Source organism: Neovison vison, chromosome X (genome assembly GCF_020171115.1).
Source record: "Neovison vison isolate M4711 chromosome X, ASM_NN_V1, whole genome shotgun sequence".
NCBI classification, from domain to species: domain Eukaryota; kingdom Metazoa; phylum Chordata; class Mammalia; order Carnivora; family Mustelidae; genus Neogale; species Neogale vison.
Genome location: NC_058105.1, coordinates 56,652,921 through 56,673,501, shown reverse-complemented (window position 1 = coordinate 56,673,501; position 20,581 = coordinate 56,652,921). Strand labels below are relative to the sequence as shown.

Genomic DNA, 20,581 nt, shown 5'->3' with positions numbered 1-20,581 from the left:
CTTCAGCTCAGGTCACGATCCCAGGCTCCTGGCATTGAGCCCCACATCAGGCTCTCTGCTCACCAGGAAGCCTGCTTCTCTTCCTCTCTCTCTGCCTGCCTGTCTGCCCACTTGTCAAATACTTGTCTCTGCCAAATAAATAAATAAATAAATAAATCTTTAAAAAAAAGAAATTTCAGCTGAAATATACTGCTACTATAAGCACAAATTAGAATCTGTTTCTCTTCTTATGTATAACATGAAAGAATAGAGTATGGACAATATTGTGATGACCAAACTAACCAGCATATTTTCATTCACCCCTTATTGTGGTTAAGTTGTGGAGTCAATGCTATTTAGCCATTTGGTGTAGATAGAATTGGTAGTAACAAAAATGGGAATAGGGTGTTTTCAAAAAGACGTATTAAAGATGTGAATAGTAACAGCCTCATAATCCAAATGTTTAATGCATATTCACTTGCATTGAATGTTTAATTTTTAGTGACATAATTGAATTTTATTTAGTACAGTGACAAACTATTTCATATATACTATATGAGTATAAAATGGGTTGGATAAGATTCCTTCGGCTCAGGTCATGAACTCGGAGTCCTGGGATCAAGCCCCGCGTCGGGCTCTCTGCTCAGCAGGGAGCCTGCTTCCTCCTCTCTCTCTGCCTGCCTCTCTGCCTGCTTGTGATCTCTCTCAATAAATCTCTAAAAAAAAAAAATTTAAAAATTAAAAAAAAATTAAAAAAACATAGAAACAGATGGAATTATTTTCTAGCACCACTGTTCTCAATGATCCTAGTTGTATATACGTGATAGTTTCTAATTCAATTAGGATCAGCTATATTCCACATTAGCTTATCTGTTAAAATCTGTGCATTGTATTAGGAAAAATACATTAACTTAGAAATACCATTTTAGCTAGTTTTAGCTTATTAATATTGACACAAAAAGTGGAAGAATATTTGAATCATTTTGTTCCTTATAAATTTCCCCAGAACTGTAAAGACTTCTTGCGACCTTCTGCTTTTTTCTTTGCACTCTCAGTGACAGCCAAAATTCATCATTGGTCCATTTTTACGTATGCATTCAGAGGGCATAATTTATTACTGTTATTTAAAAGTCACCTTTACATACTCTCAAAAGAGAAACCGGGGTTCCTGGGTGGCTTAGTCAGTTAAGTGGCTGCCTTCCACTCCGGTCATGATACCAGGGTCCTGGGATCAAACCCCGCATCAGGCTCCTTTCTCTTCCGAGAGCCTGATTATCCCTCTCCCCCTGCCTGCTGCTCTGCCTACATGACCTCTCTCCCTCTATCTCTCTGTTAAATAAATAAGTAAAATCTTTAAAAAAAGACAGAACATCCCCTGAAATATTAAAAAAAGAGAGAGAGCGAAATCACTCATCCCTACTAGACACAATCTCATCTGTCAACTTTGAAAGTCACAATTCATTGTAAATGTCCATGTGTTCCATCAGAAAAGAAGGTTGTAAAGGCTCCATCGTTGAACTTGTTCTATCTTGAACTGATTTTTGCAGGTGTATATGTATTTTTTAAAGATTTATTTATTTGAGTGTACAGAATGTATGCAAGTGGGGGGAGGGGCAAATAGAGACTATCTTCAGACTGTCCCCACTCAGCATGGAGCCAGTTGTGGGCCTCAGTCCCACAAACCATGAAATCATGACCTGAGCCAAAGCCTTGGCTTAACTCAACACTTAACTGAGTGAGCCACCAAGGTGCCCCTGTGTGGTTGTTTTTCATCTTTTACAGCTAAATGGTCAAAAGAGCAGACTAGAATGATGTTCAGTATAAAACAATACTACAGTGATGTTCAATATAAATCAAGTTTACTCATTAAGATGTTGAGCTAATTGAGGATAAATAGTATCAGTTTCAGCAGAAATATTTTGGGTGTTCAGTGTTTATCTTTGCTGGCTTAGGAATGACACTGCACAAATTACAAATCAGTTACTTTTCTGGATTTAGGTTTGTCTTATTTGAAAGTACAAGATTTCTATCTCATAAAGAAATTGCAGTTTCAAGTTAGTTTTGTACACTCTCAGAATCTGGACACATCATCTACTCCTATCCCATCAGTATTTGCTTAAAGAAGTCTTGCTCTACATACTCATGTAACACAATGTACTATTACATAATTTGCTTCTTAGGACCCAATGGAGTATCCAAAGGCTATTGTATGTATTTTTCCCTTTATTATAATTTTAAAAATATTTCCAGTATAAAAAATAGGTAACACATATGTAAGCTATAAAGTATAGTAATAATTTTTAGTGAACATACCATGTAACTCAAGAAATAAAACATTATCAAAACCTTGCATCTATTTATGTGTCCATCCCTTTTCCTATACTTCTGCCTCTCCACCAAAGGTAAGCACTCCCCAAAATTTTGTGTTTAACTTCTTGTTTTTTTTTTTCACACTACTTATTTGAAAATAAATATTTAATTTTAGAAACAACTTACAGAATTATAGAATGTCAGAGCTGGAATGTACCTGTGAGATCATCCAGCTCAACTCCATCATTTTACATAAAGGGAAACTGAGACTTAAGGGAGGCAGAACGAGGATGGCTGACCTTTCAGTGGGAATTTAATCATCAGTTGGGAGGTTGGAATGATATATATTAATGTTCTATGAGTCTACTATCTAGTCAATAATAACTGCAATCATGATAGATGTTGAAATACATAACAATAAAACTAGGTGCTGTAGTTCTTAAATCAGATGTCTTTGTAACTTAAAAATATAAAAATTATGATTGGATTATTTGTTCTTTGGGTGTTGAGTTTGCTAAGTTCTTTATAGATTTTGGACACTAATCCAATCAAGAAATGGGCAGAGGACATGAACAGACGTTTCTGCAAAGAAGACATCCAGATGGCCAACAGACACATGAAAAAGTGCTCCATATCACTCGGCATCAGGGAAATACAAATCAAAACCACAATGAGATATCACCTCACACCAGTCAGAATGGCTGAAATCAACAAGTCAGGAAATGACAGATGCTGGCGAGGATGCGGAGAAAGGGGAACCCTCCTACACTGTTGGTGGGAATGCAAGCTGGTGCAACCACTCTGGAAAACAGCATGGAGGTTCCTCAAAATGTTGAAAATAGAACTGCCCTATGACCCAGCAATTGCACTACTGGGAATTTACCCTAAAGATACAAACGTAGTGATCCAAAGGGGCACGTGCACCCGAATGTTTATAGCAGCAATGTCCACAATAGCCAAACTATGGAAAGAACCTAGATGTCCATCAACAGAGGAATGGATCAAGATGCTGGCTTAGGAATGACACTGCACAAATTACAAATCAGTTACTTTGGAACACAATGGAATACTATGCAGCCATCAAAAGAAACGAAATCTTGCCATTTGCGACAACATGGATGGAACTAGAGCGTATCATGCTTAGCGAAATAAATCAATCGGAGAACAACAATTATCATATGATCTCCCTGATATGAGGAAGTGGTGATGCAACATGGGGGCTTAAGTGGGTAGGAGAAGAATCCATGAAATAAGATGGGATAGGGAGGGAGACAAACCATAAGTGACTCTTAATCTCACGAAACAAACTGTGGGTTGCTGGGGGGAGGGGGGTTGGGAGAAGGGGGGTAGGGTTATGGACATTGGGGAGGGTATGTCCTTTTGGGTAAATTGGAAGGGGAGGTGAACCATGAGAGACTATGGACTCTGAAAAACAATCTTAGGGGTTTAAAGTGGCGGGGGGGTGGGAGGTTGGGGTACCAGGTGGTGGGTATTGTAGGGGGCACGGCTTGCATGGAGCACTGGGTGTGGTGAAAAAATAATGAATACGGTTTTTCTGAAAATAAATAAATTAAAAGAAAAAGAAATAAAAAAGGAAAAAATATATAAAATTATGTAATAATGTATTTATAGAAAAAAACTGTCTATAAATCAAAATTGTTTATACTGTAACTTAGTCTCTGAATTCCATTATAAACTCGGAACATTAGTCTCCTTAAATAAACTTCTGGGACTTCATCAAAATCAAAAGCTTCTGCACAGCAAAGGAAACAGTCAATAAAACAAAGAGGCAACCCACGGAATGGGAGAAGATATTTGCAAATGACAGTACAGACAAAAGGTTGATATCCAGGATCTATAATGAACTCCTCAAACTCAACCCACATGAAACAGACAAACACATCAAAAAATGGGCAGAAGATATGAACAGACACTTCTCCAATCAAGACATACAAATGGCTATCAGACACATGAAAAAATGTTCATCATCATTAGCCCTCAGGGAGATTCAAATTAAAACCACATTGAGATATCACCTTACACCAGTTAGAATGGCCAAAATTAACAAAACAGGAAACAACATGTGTTGGAGAGGATGTGGAGAAAGGGGAACCCTCTTCCACTGTTGGTGGGAATGCAAGTTGGTGCAGCCTCTTTGGAGAACAGTGTGGAGATTCCTCAAGAAATTAAAAATAGAGCTTCCCTATGACCCTGCCATTGCACTCCTGGGTATTTACCCCAAAGACACAGATGCCGTGAAAAGAAGGGCCATCTGTACCCCAATGTTTATAGCAGCAATGGCCACAGTCGCCAAACTATGGAAAGAACCAAGATGCCCTTCCACGGATGAATGGATAAGGAAGATGTGGCCCATATACACTATGGAGTATTATGCCTCCATCAGAAAGGATGAATACCCAACTTTTGTAGCAACATGGATGGGACTGGAAGAGATTATGCTGAGTGAGATAAGTCAAGCAGAGAGAGTCAATTATCGTATAGTTTCATTTATTTGTGGAGCATAACAAATAGCATGGAGGACAAGGGGCGTTAGAGAGGAGTAGGGAATTTGGGTAAATTGGAAGGGGTGGTGAACCATGAGAGACTATGGACTCTGAAAAACAGTCTGAGGAGTTTGAAGTGGCGGGGGGGTGGGAGGTTGGGGTACCAGGTGGTGGGTATTATAGAGGGCACGGCTTGCATGGAGCACTGGGTGTGGTGAAAAAATAATGAATACTGTTTTTCTGAAAATAAATAAATTGGAAAAAAAAGGATACACATACAAAAATTTTCATAGCTGTTTATCATCTGAAGAATGGGTACATAATGGCATAATCATATAATGGAATACAATACAGCAATAAAATTAAACAAATTAACTATTAATTATTCCCTACAACACAAATGAATCTCACAAACATAATCCTGTATGAAAGAATTAAGACCTATTGAATGAAAAAAAAAATTAAATGCTCAGTAAATTCCTTTAAAAGGCACATCTCAATTTAAAAAATTCTGATGAAAATATTAATGTGCTCTGATTTTCTTTGGAATTATATTACTGCATACATTAAATAGTATGATGAACTAGTGTACTAATACATATAATATTTTGGGTCCACCAAATCAGATTATTTTTTTCTAAAACTGTCCCTAGAAATTTTAGTGTATTATTGTTTTGCTATCACAGAATATCAGAACTGATAACCTAAGACTTCTTTTTGAGGGCTTGTCATTGTCACACTATATATATTGGTTAATGGATTCATTTGAGGTAAATTGTGGATAAAATGGCACTGATTTAGCTAAGGAATATTACAATGGAACATTACATAGCCATAAAAAGGATGAGATCCTGCCATTTGTGGCAATATGGATGAACCTAGAGGCTATTATGATAAGTGAAATAAGTCAGACTGAGAAAAAACATATGATTTCACTCTCATGTAGAATCTAAAAAATGAGTAAGTGAACAAAAAGCAGAATCAGACCTATAAAAAGAATAAATAATGGTTGTCAGGGGATGGGCAACATATGTGAAGGAGAAAGTGAGATACAGGCTTCCAGTAATGGAATGAGTAACTCATAGGAATAAAAGACACAGCATAAGGAAAAAAAAGAATAACATTTGCTAATGTTTTCTAAAGTCTCAAAAATACATTTTTGGTTTGTGAACACACCATAATATGTTTCTAATTGTTTATCAACTGAGGTTATTTAAACTGGAGTTTCTTTCTCTCCTACTGAAGAAATTAAAGGAATTCTGAATTCTTTTTAAAAAGGATTTTATTATTTATGGGGGGGGCAGAGGGAGAGGGACAAGCAGATTCTGTGCTGAGGGTGGAGCCCAACACAGGGCCGAATCCTATGACCCTGAGATCATGACCTGAGCCAAAATCAAGAGTCAGACTCTTAACCAACTGAGCCGTTCAGTCATCTCCTGAACTCTTTTATAAATTGAAGATTCAGTATTTGATTTATCTGTTCTTAAATTTGTAGTTTTGCCCAAAGCTCAATCTCACTAATCTGTGTTAATGGGGAAATAGTAAGTCTGAAATAGAGACCAGTACTGACCAACAGAATTTTCTGTAATGATAAAAATTGTTTTCCATGCTGTCCCATATGATAATCACTATGTAACTAATATAGTACTTGAAATGTGGCTAGTGTGATTGGGGAATTGAATTACTAATTTTATTTGTTTAAATAATATAAATAACTACATTTGACTAATGGCTACCATTTTGGGAGGATCAGATAGAAAGTATCAAAAGGATAATGTGGCTATATTCAAGAAATAAGGATATAAATATAGTCATCATACTAGACACGTTTGCCTGAGTTGACAAGCATTTGAAATTAGTATGCTGTTTGTTTTGACATAAATAATTTTAGGCTAGTTTCTTATTTGAGTGAAACAAATCAAAATTGAGGAAGTGTTTATTTTCTTGATGCATCCTTTTTGTAATGTGGGGAGAAATCCATCACCTTACAGTCTATTAGTACAGTTACATATTCAAAATCTGTTAGTGCAGATTTATTGTTTTCTCACAAGGACTGACAATAGAGAGACACATAGTGATATAATTTTTTATTAAACACAAGAAATAATAAGAATAATTTCAATGACAAAATAGAGGAAAATCTACCAACTAAAATGACAGACTTCAAAATATTTAGTTCTTATGATAACATCTTTTTTTAAGATTTTTATTTATTTATTTGATATATAGAGAGAGATCACAAGTAGGCAGAGAGGCAGGCAGAGAGAGAGGGGGAAGCAGGCTCCCTGCAGGGAGCCCGATGTGGGGCTCAATCCCAGGACCCTGAGATCATGACCCGAGCCGAAGGCAGAGGCTTAAACCACTGAGCCACCCAGGCGCCCCTCCTATGATAACATCTTAACCGAATACCTGGTATAACTATTTTTGTGGTTAGGAAAAGGGATCTTAGGGTTAAGTTACTCAGAGCCTTAATATTTTTTGTAGTTAATTTTTACTGAGTTGCCATTTTCATTTAGGAAGCATAATAATAATGACCTTAATATAAATATGTAAATTTAATCCATGAAAATATTCGTTTTGCCAATATCTAAAGATCCATTAGAGTTGGTTAGTATAGCTGGCCCTACATTTTCACCCTCAAAAAGGATGCTATATGCAGACTATATTCCTAAAATTAAAAGAGAAGCTTCTTTTCATTGTCTCTTGGCTTCTAATCATGTAAAAAAGAAAGCATTGCCATTCTGTCCTAAACACTGGACCACAATTAAGGCAAAATTGGCTCTAGATCCTCAATGTATTAAGGTTGTAAACAGTAGCCTGGCATCAACCGAAAACAAGGAAATAAGGTGGATTATTCCTAAAATATAGCAGGTGCAATAGTCTTGTGTGATGTGGACATTTAAGAGATCATGTTAAAGCAACTTTACCAAACAACTCAGTTATCAGAAGTGAAAAGTGAATTCTCAAGTTTTACAAAGTTCAAGAGCTTTGGGAAGTGTGTATTTGTCATTATGGTTAATTTGCACATACCTCACTGAAGAAAAGGCCAGGGGAGCTAGGCTGAGAACACAGCTGTACAGGCAGCTCAACTAATTGCCTCTCCATCCTCAGCCTCATTTATCTTCATTTCTTCCCAATTATACCAAATTATCAATAGTCTCTGTTGTATCAGAGTCTTAATCTGCTTTATTCAGGCAGCATTAGATAGTGGCAGATGAATTCTTGGAGGGAGTCAGGGTAAATAGGCATGAAATGCCACCTCTAACAGATGGCATTGCTCATAAGAAACGTGACAAAATATTTGGAATTTGTAACTGGCCATTGGTATAAGGATGCAAGCTGTTAATATTTTTATAAAGATAATCAAGGTGGTACAGAGTAAAAATGTAATGCATATTTTAAAGAAAAAATACAAAGGTGCAGGTGTTCACATCTCAAAAGATTAATATATTTTTAGAGAGTGTATTCCCACTGAGCACTGTAGCCATGAAATCCTTTTTTGTCATGATATTTAGGATAATAAATGGCCTATTTTAATTTGAAACAAGGAACACATATTCTGTATCCAAAGATATAATACCATTTTTCTTTTCTATCAAGTGACAGACTGTGCAGTACTTATTGTGTCTATCTCTGAAATGAAAATATGTTTTTAAAATTGGAAAACAAAGTGAACATCAAAAAAAAAAGAAACACATGAGTGAGGAAACATTTAAATTATTTGGGAAAAATAAAACAGAATAAAAAGCATTCTTTGCATCATTTACAAAATATCAATATTAGAAATCTGAAATTCTTTTTCATTTGATCAACAAATTTGTTGGTTTCCAAAATATTTACATAACAAGTATGTTTTTATGAATTTTCTCTTTGGAAGCGTATGATCCATAGATACTATTACAAAGATTCAATGGGTGAAATAAATAATGAATAAATAGCAACCTTTAAAGTAAAATATAAAATAATAAAATAGGCCACTTTAGTTTATCTTACCATCAAGCCAAAGAGTTTCTTAGAAGAGCTAGTGGATTTAACTTTGATGTTTTCTTTCTTTTTTTAAAAAATTTTATATATTTTTTGACAGAGAAAGATCACAAGTAGGCAGAGAGGCAGGCAGAGAGAGAGAGAGAGAGAGAGAGAGAGAGAGAGAGAGAGAAAAGCAGGCTCTCTGCTGAGCAAAGAGCCCAATGTGGGGCTGTATCCCAGGACCCTGAGATCATGACCCAAGCTGAAGGCAGCAGCTTAACCCACTGAGCCCTCAGGTGCCCCTATCTTTGACCTTTTCTATAACATATCCCTGCATAGGGAGTGGATATCTCTGTCATATACACAGTAGATGCTGAATTCAATGGAATGACCACAAATTTGATCCCTTTGGTCAGTGACAGAGAAGGGGAAAGTGGACAAAACTATGAAGCTAACGCTTCCATGGCATTCTTACTTCCAGATCTCTATGTCCTTTTATCTTTCTCTTCTTGAGTACTCTTGGGTAACTGTATCTTGCATCATCATCTATCTCCTACACTTATCCAAGTGATGTCCCAGAAATATTTCTTTTCATCTCAGTTTCTTCAATAGTTTTAATTTTTCATATTTACTTTATAAAATGTATCAGGGGTATATGAAGTAAAAATGTATGTGTTGAGTTGTTAATTGAATTGGAAAATAATAGTATCTAGCTTTTTCTTCCCAAGCTTACTCTTGAGGCTCCTTATTTCAAACTCAAATTCCAAGGCTAGTTTGTATTGTGCACCATTAGGTTGGGGCAGTTTAGGAAATTTGTGTGAAAGCATAGGATAAATTGTCCCCACACTGATGTATCAAAAGTTCTTCCCACTTTTAGAGTTTGGATCTGTGCTGTTTTCTGTTCTACAGCCTGGGAAAAACATTATTACTGTCGACAGCTTAAAGCAAAAAAGTATTGTAGACAATTCCAAACATTTATAATATTATAATGTCAATAACTCTGTTGCTAATATTATTTTATATATCTTTGAAAAGTTACTATTAAAATGTAACATAAATACTTCGCTTTCAGTGTGAGGCATAGGTGATATTATTTTTTATATGTATTCATTATGACCAATTGTCACCCTTGGAAACAAAAGTTTGCAAATTGGCCAAAAGTACCAGACATCTTTTGCTAACTTTGCGGCACTGCCAACCTTCAAAAGGTAAGATGTGTGGTGTGTCAGTGCATATTTAACCTTTCATTCTTACAAGAATGAGTCTGAGCTTAATGCTGGTTTTGTGTTGTGATTTAGTAGGCTAAGAACAATAGAGAATCCCATTCTAAAGATAAATTGAATTATGCAACTGAATGGGCAAAGTAGATTAATTTGTTTAAATTCTATTCTTCTTTTCTGAGCATATCATACATACCATGAAGAGAGCAATTCAAATAATTCAATAATGTAAAAATTCAATTGTAATTAAAAATTCCAAACATAAATTGTATTATTTTTAAGATCAATTTTGTACCTCCATCTATTGCTAAATTTTGAAAATGAATACTGAAACATAACTAAAAGGTTCTAAAACTTTTTTAACTATTGCACTGTTCCTCATAAAATAAAACTTGTTAAAGATGACTAAGGATCATCTAGCTCTTATTGTAGAATGTATAATCATGTTTTTGAAACATTTGCCTGATACAGTAAAAAAACAGCAGTTAAATGATTAACATTAAATAATTTTACACAATATTATATTTCTTTCTTCGAAAAATGTATTCAAAGGAATATTTTGTGTCCAACTATGGGACACTTTTTTATTATTACTAACCTGCCTATGGTGCACTGAATGGCCATTTAGAAAGCAAATAAATATTGCTTCTCCTTGACCACATAAAATTTTAGTGGATATCTTAACTACATTCATCATTATTTTCTTTTAGTGGTTTTTCCAAGTAAATTTATTTTAATTATTTAACTCATAATGACTCATTTCTCTTGGTTTTAAAACAGGATATTTCTTTTCTTTAAAAGATTTTATTTACTTATTTGACAGAGAGAGAGACCACAAGTAGGCAGAGAGGCAGGCAGAGAGAGTGGGGCAAGCAGGTTTTCTGCTGAGCAGAGAGACTGATGTGGGGCTTGATCCCAGGGCCCTGAGACCATGACCTAAGCTGAAGGCAGAGGACTCAATTCATAGAGAGTTGAGATCATGTGTTTCACACTCATAAATCTGTATCCATGTCTGATTACATTCCATCATGCTTTGGCATTGTTTTCTTGAATTTGTTTCTTTATTATATGGAAAGCATATACTATGATTAATATAATATAATATCAAAATAATGCAGCTATGAAAAAGATGTGTTCTTTGTTATAAATAGATCTATCTCACTATCTATATGTTCTCTCAGGTATTTTTATTATATTTTTTATATTTTTATATCATTTATTTCCCTAATTCTGTTTTTGTGGCTTCTAAGCTTTTTTTTTTCCTGACCTCCTCCTGATCCTTCTTGTCTGTCAGTTTGTCCTCTAGATCACTACTTCTATCTTTTGCCTTGGTTACCCTAGCTCTTAGAGTATTTAGATTAGATTGGATCTCATTGATAGAATTTTTAACTTCTGCCAGATCAGTTCTCACTTCTGCCCTTAGAGATGTTATGTTGTTACTAATGGTTCAGTCTTTGGATTTTTCCTCTGTTGTGTGTTCCTCCTCCTAGTCATTTTGGTGAGAGGTGGCTGAAGGGATGAATAGCTGTATATATCAACCATAATCCAGACAAGGAACACCCTGGAAAGTTTTGGAGCAATTGGAAGTCACCACCAAAAAGAAATAAGTAAAAAAGAGAGAGAGTAAGTAGAAAAAAAAAAGAAAACTCAGTCATAATGAAACCCAAGAATAAGATTAATATAATAGCTGAACAAAACTAATTCACAGAAACACTGACAGAAGAATAAGATGGGAGGGTGGTTATAAATCCTCCATATGGGCAAGGAAGTTTATTTCAGTTCTTCCTGGGTGTATTGATATCTTTGTTAAAAGATTCAACTTTCCAGAGATACAGGGAGATTACAACTGGTTTATATATGGGGTAGTATTGAATAGGGAAAATGGATTACCTTGAAGCTTATATCTATATGTATATTTAAAAAAAGGAAACACAGATATAGGTAAGAGAAATGTTCAAGTTAAAAAGTATTATAGAATGTGTTGTATTAAACCTCTAGTTGTAATGGTAAGTAGGTTAAAAAAATGAAAAGAACAAGAATCGTGAGAATGAAATTAAAAAAAAAAAAGTTGTATCTAGGAAATACACAGGTTTTAGGGCAATACCAGGAACTTAATATATTGTTTTCCAATCATGCTGGGGTTTTACAGTTTTATGGGGACCCTGTGGTGGTTGTCCTCTTGCTATTTTGGCTTGTCTTCTGGGGGAGGGGCCTGCTGCATTGTTCCCTGGTCAGTTTTGCTTGGTTTGAGTTGCTCTTCAGGTTATCAAGGGGGTGAGCTCTGTGGAAACTTTTTCCAGGCTTTTGTTCTCTGGAGATTTTTGTTCTTTGGTGGATTTTTGTGGCTTTTCAGAGCGTCAGAGCAAGGAAAGAATCTGCCCCCAGACCTCTGCCTCAGAGAGAATCCTCAGACTGTTCCTCTCTGGGTGGTCCAGAATACACAGACTGTCCCACTGCAAACTCTGCTGAACAGTGCAACATTCCACAGGTGGTGCACACTTCAACCATTGTCGCAGTGTTCACCTGAGCGCCCTGCTTGCCTCTGTACCCCCGTGCCACTAAAGTGATATTGGTCCAGGGGGCCTTCTTCTGGTGGCTGCCTTTGCAGAGACTGGTGTCTGGAGTCCAGGCCCTCACTGGGTACACTCAGACCCCACAGTCACACAGGTCATGGAATGCTGTGGTCCTAGAGACTGCTACCCGTTGCCCATACCATGCTCTCTCAGGTGCAGGTGGGAGGGTGCCCAGCCAAGCTGTGGTGCAAGCAGTGGAAAGCCATGGGCTCAGGGACCACCGACTGAAGGACCCACCGGGCTCATTCTGGCATGGGTATTCACTAGTGGTGGCCATCCTGGTAACATGGGCTTGGGCCCCTGCCCATGACTGCCTGATTCCACCAGTTACCCCTTAAGATCTTTTGCTCTTTGTAAGTGCTTTTAACCAGACACTGAGTTAATGCTGGTCTTTTGTACTGGGGTATTACTTTTCAATGGGTTGCTTATGGTGGCTCCCTCCCCCTTCTGTTTATCCTCCAATATTAGACCAAGCATTCCCACTCCACTTTACCTCTCCACTGATGTCTTTTGCCCCCATAGAGATCCAGAAGTGTATAATCTTACATCTCAGCCTGATTTCATGGGTGTTCAGAGTGTTCTAGTAGATATTTAGTTCACTTTAGGGGACTAATTGAAACAGGGTCTGTTACTTCTCCACCATTTGCCCCTCCTCCACAGTTTTTATTTTTTAATGATGTTTTTATCTGGTTTTGATATTGGGATAATGTGGGCTTCATAGAATGAATTTGGATTTTTCCATCCTTTTCTTTTTTTTTTGGAATATTTTGAGAAGAACAGGTATTAATTCTTCTTTGTACATTTCATAGAATTGTCCTGTGAAATCATCTGATCATGGACTTTTGTTTGTTGGGAGTTTTTTGATTACTGATTCAATTTCTTTGCTGCTTATCAATCTGTTCACATCTCCTATTTCTTTATGTTTCAGTTTTGGTAGTTTATGTGTTTCTAGAAATTTATCCATTTTTTTCTATACTGTACAGTTTGTTAACATACAGTTTTTCATTATATCCTCTTCTAACTGTATTTCTATGGTGTTGGTTTTTATTTCTCCTCATTTGTGATTTCATCTATTTGGGTCCTTTCTCCTCCCCTCACCCAAGTTTCTAAATCTTTTCTTTTTGCTATAATCAAATGTTATTTTCATCCTTCCAATGGTTTTATATTTTGTTGTTTATTTTCTAGCTCTTTTATGTATAAGGTAAGGTTTTTTTATTTGAGATCTTTCTTGGTTTTTGAGGTAAGCATTTATTGGTATTATCTTCCCTCTTAGAACCACTTTTGCTTTATCCCAGAGGTTTTGGACAATTGCATTTTCATTTTCATTTGTTTCCATGTATTTTTTTTTCAATTTATTTATTTTCAGAAAAACATTATTCATTATTTTTTCACCACACCCAGTGCTCCATGCAAGCCGTGCCCTCTATAATACCCATCACCTGGTACCCCAACCTCCCACCCCCCCGCCACTTCAAACCCCTCAGATTGTTTCTCAGAGTTTTAAAAAGTTTCTTCTTTTATTTCCTGGTCGACCAGTTTCCTGGTTGATATATTGTTTAGTAGCATATTATTTAACCTCTTTGTATTTGTGTTCTTTCCAGATTTTTTCTTGTGTTTGAATTATAGTATCATGATGTTGTGGTCAAAAAAGACACATTGTATGATTTCAATCATCTTGAATGTTTTGAGGCTTGTTTTGTGTCCTAATATGTGGTCTATTCTGTGGAATGTTTCATGGCCACTTGAAAAAAAATGTTCTGCTGTTTTAGGATGGAATGCTCTGAATATATCTGTTCAATACACCTGTCTAGGGTCACTTTTTCTTTGTTAATTTCTTGTTTGCATGATCTGTCCACTGATATAAGTAAGGTGTTAATGCCCCATAGTATTACTGTATTATTATTGATTAGTTCCCTTATGTTTGTTATTAACTCTTTTATGCATTGGGTTGTTATTGTGTGGGTGCATAAATATTTACAATTGTTATATTTTCTTGTTGGGTTTTTCCCTTTATTATTATATAGTGTCTTTCTTTGTCTCATGTTACAGTCTTTGTCTTTACATCTGAAATTAGTCTCTTGTAGGCAGTACATAGATCCTCTTGGTTTTTTAAATCCATTGGAGACTTTTGATTGGTGCATTTATCCCATTTACATGTAAAGTAATTATTGATAGATACATGTTTATTGCCATTTTATAATTTGTTTTGTCGCTGTTTCTGAAGATTTTCTCTGATCCTTTCGTCTTTCTCTATTTTGTGGGTTGCTGATTTTCTTTAGTGATATATTTGCATTTATTTTCCTTTATTCTTTGCACGCTATTAGTGGTTTTTGAAATATGGTTATCATCAGGTTTGTGTATAACCCCTTCTACATATAACAGTCTATATTCAATATACATGATGGTCATTCAATTTTAAATCCATTTTTTTACCCTCTCGTCCCCATGTTTTAGGTATATATTGATATATATATATATATATATATATATATATAGAGAGAGAGAGAGAGAGAGAGAGCAAAAGTGACAGTATCAAGGTAGGAATCACAAAAGTAGTAAAAATGAATATTTATGAAAATGAATATTTATGAAAAATGAATATTTTTGAAATTATGAATATTTATGAAAAAATCACTTAAGTCACAAAATTAAAAAATATATATTATATATAAATCAATTAAGAAAATCACAAAATTAAAAAAATATATATATTTATATTTTAATTTTGTGATTTTAGTTTTTTTCATAAATATTCATTTTTACTACTTTTGTGCTTCCTACCTTGATACTGTCACTTTTGGGTTCTCCTTTCCACTCAGTCCCCTTATATATTTCTTGCAGGGCTGGTTAAGTGCTCATGAACTAGTTTTTGTTTGTCTGATAAACTACCTATTCTATTCTGAATGATAACCTTGCTGGATAAAGTATTCTTGGTTGCAGAATTTTCCCATTCAGCACGGTGAATATATCTTGCCACTCTCTTCTGGCTTGCCAAGCTTCTGCTGAAGTCCTGCTAGCCTTATGGATTTCCCTTGTAAGTTACCATGTTCATTTGTCTTGCTGATTTTAATTTTTTTCTTTGTTACTATATTTTCCCAATTTAGTTACAATATGTCTTGGTGTCGTGTCTGTTTTTGTTGATTTTGAGGGGAGTTCTCTGTCTCCTGGATGTGGATGTCTATTTCCTTCCCCAGACTAGGGAAGTTTTCAGCTATTATTTCTTCAAATAGTTTTTGCCCCCTTTTCTCTCTCTTCTTCTGATACCCATGTAATATTAATCTTATTATGTTTGATGGAGTCACTAAGTTCCTCACGTCTATTCTCATTTTGTATAATGCTTTTTTGTCTCTTTTGTTCAGCTTGGTAACTTTCCATTGTTGTGTCTCTATGTTATTAATTCTTTCTTAGTCCAGCCAGCTGTTCACTCCAGGAAATGTGCTTCTCATTTTGTTTATTGAGTCCTTTATCTCTCCTATGTTATTCCTGATCTTTGTGTTAAGGTCTCACTCATGTTTTCCACACTTTTCTCAAGTTCAGTGAGTATCCTTATAGTCCTTGCTTTAAATTCTCAGACATGTTATTTAAATCTGTTTCACTTAGATATCTGGCCATGCCTTATCTTGCTCTTTCATTTGGGATAAATTTCTCAGTTTCCTCTTTTTCTCTGCTTCTCTGTTTCTCTGTGTTAAGACAGGCAATTATGTCTTCTGCTTTCAAAAGTAGAGACTTTATGAAGAAGAGGTCCTGGAATGACCTGCAGTGCAGTGTCCCCTCTTCACCAGAACCTGATGCTTCAGGAGAGTATCCTATGCATGTTGTTAATTTCCTGCTCTTGTGTCTGAGTCACTTTTCCTTCCAGTGCAATCATCTTCACTGACTCTGCCTAATGCTTTCTGTCTATGGTGTTAGTGGGACCCACGAAGGCCAACTTTGAGAGGGCATGCCTGCTTGAGAAATTGGGATTGAGGCAGCATTTTTACCAAAAAAAAAAATTTTCTGAGCTATTAGTCCTATGCTGTATCTCCCCAAGAAGTGTGACTGCTGGGTTTGCACACCAGTGTGGCTGTGGGTGTGAGGCTGGGCACTCAGCTTGGCAATGGCTGGACACAACTGAGCATGGTTCAGCAATGTGGGCTGGTGCTGCAAGTTGTCTTGGCATAGTACATTGCCACAACTGTGTACCTGGCAGCTGCATGTGATGCATGTGCAACTTAACAAAAATTTCTGTGAGCTCAGAGCTGAAGTTAACAGGCTTGGAGTGGGTGAGTCCTCCAGAGAATTTGTGGACATTGTGCATTGCTAGTGTGTTAGGTAGAAAGTGTCTATGCTGCCCAGATGCCCACAGGTGGCCCTTTGTTTATGCAAGAGGGCAGGTGAAGTGAAAGTTGCCTGCCAGATCCCTCATTTTCAAAGAAGTCCCCCAACACACTCCAAAATCAGTAAGAACAGATATGTCTCCCATTTGTTCCCAGTGTTGTGTAAGTTACTTTTTTTTATGTTGTCCTTTTGTGCAGGTTGCTGTGTCTTTAAAGGTGGTGACCCTGTTACCACTCACACTCCCAGGTAGCCCAATGCTGAATCAGCTGACTTTTAAAGCTCTAAGGTCCTAGTCTCACTGGTTATAGAAACTCATGGGATTCAGCCCCTCTGGTTTTCAAAGCCAAATTATCTGCATTAATCCTCCCCATATGAGCTACCTTGTGTGAGAGTTAATTTCCCTGCCTTCTTCCTACACATAGCTACTTCCCTTTTGTAGACAACCTTCCTCCACCTTTCAGACTTCCCTAAACTTTAAGATGCAGCTTCTTCTCTGTATTTAGTTGTGGAGTTTATTATGCCAGTCTTTGAATCACTCTCTGATTTATTGACTTGGATGTGGATGATACCTAGTCATAAACATGGGGCTGGATTAGCACAGGGTTCTCCCACTCTGCTGATACTTAACCTATTGAGCCACCCAGGTACTCCTCATGTGTTAAATCTTAATCTCCAATGTGATAGTATTTATATGGAGGGCCTTTAAGAGGTCATGAGTGTGATAAATACTTTCATAAAATAGACCTCAAGGAACTCCAGAGATCCCTTATGCCATGGGAGGTCACAGTGAGAATATGGATATCTAAGAATCAGAATGTGGCTCCTCAATATACACTACATTGGCCAGTCTATGCTATTTTTACTATGTTGTTTTTGCTATGACAGCCCAAAAGGACAATGACAATACAGAGTGGTAAGTTAAATAACAAGTTTATATTCACATAGTTTTGGAGGCTAATGGTCTAAGATCAAAATGTCAGCAGGTGTGGATTCTCCTGAGGCCTCTTTTCTTGTCTTGCAGAAAACCAACTTCTACCCTTGTCATTATATGGTCTTTCCTCTGTGTGCACACATCCCTGGTATCTCTGCATAATTCAGAATACTGACAAATTTACAGCACACTCAAAATCCAATGTTTAATAAATTATAGCATAATAACTCAGTAGACTATTATGTAGTCTTTACATTTAGCCATTGCATATTTACTTGGTAAATGTGATATCTAAAGTAACAAAGCAGAGTGTAAAAATTGGTATCCATATGAGCAAATCATTGGAAATATCTCAAAGAAGAGAAAGTATTTATGAAGTTGAATGTTAAGAATATGAGCATGTGATTTCTATATTTTTTATAAATGAGTAAATGTGCATATTTTACACAGTGTCCAATATACCCAGACCCATACCTCTTCACAAAACAGAGTCAGTGTTTTAGGCAGTATATGAGATAGAGTAATCCAGGTGGACATGGTAATGTCACATTTCCACAAAGAGAATAGGATCAGGACCACTGACCTCTGAATGAATGAACCACATCACACAAATAGATGGGGTAGCCAACACAACCATTTTCTTTCTTTCTTTCTTTTTTTACCATGTATTTTATTTTATTTTGTTTTATTTAATTTTAATTTTATTTTATTTTCTCAGTGTTCCAAGATTTGTTGTTTATGTACCACACCCAGTGCTCCATGCAATACATGCCCTCCTTTATACCCACCAGCAGGCTCACCCATACCCCCAAACCCATCCCCTCTAAAACCCTCAGTTTGTTTCTCAGGGTCCCCAGTCTCTCATGGTTCATCTCCCCCTCAATTTCCCCCAACTGACTTTTCTTATACTTCTCCTAAAGTCCTCCATGTTATTCCTTAGTTCCACAAGTAAGTGAAACCATGTGATAATTGACTTTCTCTGATTGACTTATTTCACTCAGAATAATCTCCTCCAGTCCTGTCCATGTTGATACAAAAGTTGCTTATTCATCTTTTCTGATGGCTGAGTAATATTCCATTGTATATATGGACCATATCTTCTTTATCCATTCATCTGTTGAAGGGCATCTTGGCTCTTTCCATAGTTTGTCAATTGTGGACATTGCTCAACAAAACAAAGAGGCAAACCACAGAATGGGAGAATATATTCACAAATGGTGCAACAGATAAAGTGCTGATATCCAAGATCCATTTTCTTTTCTTTTTGTTTCAAATTTTAAATTCTAGTCAGTTAAAGTTTCAGGAGTAGAACTTAATGATTCATCAATTACATATAACACTCAGATCATCACAACATGTGCCCTCCTTTATGCCCATCACCAGTTTAACCTAACACCCACCCACCACGTTCCAACAACCCTCAGTTTGCTATCATTAAGAGTCTCTGATTCTTAATGGTTTGTTTCCCTCTCTTTTTTTCCCTATTCCCATATGTTCATCTGTTTTCTTCCACATATGAATGAAACCCTATGGCATTTGTCTTTCTCTGACTGACTTATTTGCTTAGCATACTACACTTTAGTTCATTCATGTCATTGAAAATGGCAAGACTTCATTCTTTTTAATGGCTGAGTAATATTCCTTAGTATCTATATCCTACATCTACTTTACCCATTAATCAGACAATGTACATTTGGGCTCTTTCCATAATTTCACTATTGTTGATACTATTGTTACAAACACTGGGGTGCATGTGACTTTGAGTTATTACATTTGTATCCTTTGGATAAATACCTAGCAGTGCAATTACTGGGTTGTAGGGTAGTTCTATGTTTAACTTTTTGAGTAACCTTCCTACTGTTTTCCAGACTGGCTGCACCAGTTTGCATTCCCACTAACAGTACAAGACAGTTCCCCTTTCACCATATCCTTGCCAGCACCTGTTGTTTCCTGTGTTGTTGAGTTTAGCTATTCTGACACTGTGTGAGGTGATAACTCATTATGGTTTTGATTTGTATTTCCCTGCTAATGAGTGAGGTTAAGGATTTTTTCATGTGTCTGTTAGCCATATGTATGTATTATTTGGAGAAACATCTGCTCATGTATTATGCCCATTTCTTAACCAGATTATTTATTTTGGAGGTGTTGACTTTGATAAGTTACTTATAGATTTTGGATTCTATCCCTTTATCAAATAAATCATTTGCAAATATCTTCTCCTGTTTCAGAGGTTGCTTTTTAGTTTTTTTGATTGTTTTCTTTGTTGTGCAAAAGGTATTTATTTTGATGAAGTCCCAATAGTTCATTTATTTTGATGAAGTACCAATAGTTTCCCTTGTCTTCTGTGATGTGTCTAGCAATATGTTGCTACAGCCCATGTCAAACTGGTTGCTGACTATATCCTCCTCTAGGATTTTGATTGATTCTTGTCTTACACTTAAGTCTTTCATTCATATTGAATTCGTTTTGTGTATGATATAGGAGAGTGGTCCAATTTCATTCTATTATTTCCCCATGTTTTTTTCAAGTCCAGATACTATTGTTTTGACTATTGTTCTGCATTCTTGTTCAGATATATTGCTTATATCTGTTTTGTACAAGTCTCTAGTTGTCATTTCTTGTTGAGCTTTCTTTTGGAGAGAATTCCTCCATCTTGTCATTATGTCTAGGTTTCTCTCTCTTGCATGTTATGAAAGCTTTTTGTTTCTTGCTCCTGAGAGTAATATTGTATTAATAAAGGGTCATAAACCGTGTGGTCCTGTCACTTCAGGAAGTGTTTCT

At 36.2% G+C, this 20,581-nt stretch overlaps 1 protein-coding gene across 1 annotated transcript in view; it reads left to right on the top strand.

Moving 5' to 3' along the window:
- DACH2 (dachshund family transcription factor 2) overlaps positions 1-20,581 on the top strand; it is an 874,111-nt gene that overhangs the window by 659,703 nt on the left and 193,827 nt on the right. The gene's annotated exons all lie outside the window — the stretch shown is intronic.